Consider the following 2,640-nt stretch of genomic DNA (forward strand, 5'->3'; position numbering starts at 1 on the left):
TCATTGCAGTTGATTGTGAAGTTAATTAAGAAACACATTTATTAATATTTTTTAATCAACAAGTAACACTTAATTCATAACAACTAACTACCAAAACTGTGCAATGAAGTAAAAGTCATTAAAACTGCAAAGTAAATGATGCAAAATTTCCAAATAAAAAAAAAAAATACTTAAATCTGTATGTTATAAGGTTGGGGTTGGTACTGATAAGCAAATACATGTTTCTAATGATCACTAACTTGTACATAGATTAGCTATTATCCTTTTGAAGTTGCACTTTTTGTCTGAAAAACATTTGTACTACTAGCTTTATGAAACATCCTGCCTAAACTTCACTTGAAACAGATGAATTTGTTCCACTACATGATAATATACAGCAAAACCCTCCATTAATATGAGAGCGACACACCTTGTGCAAGTATTTCCTCTACAATTATGTGTAAAATTCCTCATGCTCTTCCTCAGTATGGTTTACAAAGACATGTTTACTTTTGCTCAGACTTGTTGAAATATTTTACGTTTAACCACTTTGCATTTTCAACCTTTCAATGTGAATTTACAAATGAACCTGAATTATTTTTGTGCTCAAGTGAGTAAAAGTTTAACTTGGTTATCAACACTTAAGGAGTTTTTTGCATATTGAGACTGTGACAACCATCATCCAATGTTGCCACCTGGACCCTTTTCTTGTGTCCTTCACCAAACATTTCCCTTCACAGAAATATGAAACTGAAGATGAAATGTAACAACTTTTCCTGTCTGCCTTACGTATACCTTCTACCCATGTTTTTCTTTTATTCTTTCTGAGTAGTCCATTCTGCACCCAACATTTCCTTCAACTTTAAGTTTGTTCCTGCTGTCTTTTGCCTTGTTCTCCCTGCCTTACCAGGTAAAATGTAACTCATAGGACATAATGTTTAGACACTGTTTATTACTCCTTAACATGTCACTGTGCAATATTGTTTAGATGTCAATCGTTACTTCATAACTTGTACTGCATAGAAGGTAATATTTAGTCAGTTGGTCAATCTTTAACATATATCACATAGTATGTCTCTTTTCTCAATTCATCACTTCTTATGTACACTTAGAAGTTGATTATTAGTCGTATTCACTTATTCCTTATGATGTAAACATATTTGTTGCTTCTTAACAAATAACACATAGAATATAATGTTTAGTGATAGTTATGTATTCTTTATTTCAATGAGGAGGTGATGTTTCATTTCAGTTCATTACTCTTAAACATGTACATAAATGAGATAATATTTTAATATACTTTATTCTTCTGTAACATGTACATGTAATGGATAATGTTTATTCATAGTTCTTTCCTTCTCATCATGCACATATTGAATATTATGTTTAGTTTACATCCATCATCCCTGATATGTCACAGAAAGACGATAATATATTATTATAATTCATTACTTCTCAGGATGTTCACACTAGATAATGTTTTCTCTTAAGTTTATTATGCCTTACCATGTCCACAAAGGCTATAATAATGATTAGACATTGTTCATTACTTTTTGATGAACCATTAGATGATAGGGTACGAACATAGTTGTTTACTCCATACCATGTTGCACATAGTCAGTATTTAGTTGTTGCTACTTAACCTTTCACCTCATACTATCAACATATTGGTCCATCACTCACTAGTCTTCTGTTCTGCTTTCAGCTCACTCCTTATCGTTTTCTTGCCTTGACACAACACTCATTGCTATCTATCTTCTTTTCTGGTCTGTGCCTCACTTCTCGGTCCTTGCTGTCTATACCCTCACTCTGAACTGGTCCTATCTTTTTTCATTATGCAGGTCCTTGCCCTGTTTCAGGTCACCCCTTAAAGGATCCCACTGGTGACCCTTCACAAGCATTCCTGACCTATTTTCTGTTACTCCATTTTTTATATCTCAGTTCTGACATCTTCCCAACTTTCTGCTGTTGCTTATTAACATTGCCCTTTCTTAGATATTGGGCATTATCTTCTATTTTCATGTTCGGTCTACTTTCCTGATCATGTTGCTGTCCCACTCATGTTAATCTTCTATTGCTTCCATGTGCCATTGTACAGAGAATTCTTCTCAACTGACGTCTCGTTGCCCCCATTTTTCTTGACTTCACTCTTTATAACATATGCCTTCTCTTTCACAGAATGGTTCTTCCATAAGTTGTATGTCTCTTCTGTTTCAGGTTTTCAGGATGTCTTTCCTGATGTTGCAGAATAAATTCTTCACTGGCTTTTTTCTACCTTTTATTATTTATTTCTTATTTACTTCCCCTTCTTACCTGACTGGATTATCACTAGTTCTCCATATTATTACTTCAGTTCCTGTTGAAACTTTTGCAGATGTTTCTGCTCTCCCTAGACACATTAATCTTATTCTTCCTTGCCATTGATTGTGATCACATATGTTTGTCCTTGCTTTCTCATTCATGCTTTTCCTTTCTTCTTTGCCCTATCTGACTTTCCTTATATTCCTTCATATTCCATGGCTGAAAACAATAGGCACTCCATTTCTGCTATATCTTCTTTTTTCTCGTTTTGGTGTTATTTTTGATCAAAGTTGCTCAGTGTTTTGTAACATACTTCATTATTTTTGTTTTTTGCACTGTCCTTTCAAAACTGAGACCTCT

This window comes from Tachypleus tridentatus, chromosome 11 (assembly GCF_004210375.1).
Source record: "Tachypleus tridentatus isolate NWPU-2018 chromosome 11, ASM421037v1, whole genome shotgun sequence".
Classification (NCBI taxonomy): Eukaryota; Metazoa; Arthropoda; class Merostomata; order Xiphosura; family Limulidae; genus Tachypleus; species Tachypleus tridentatus.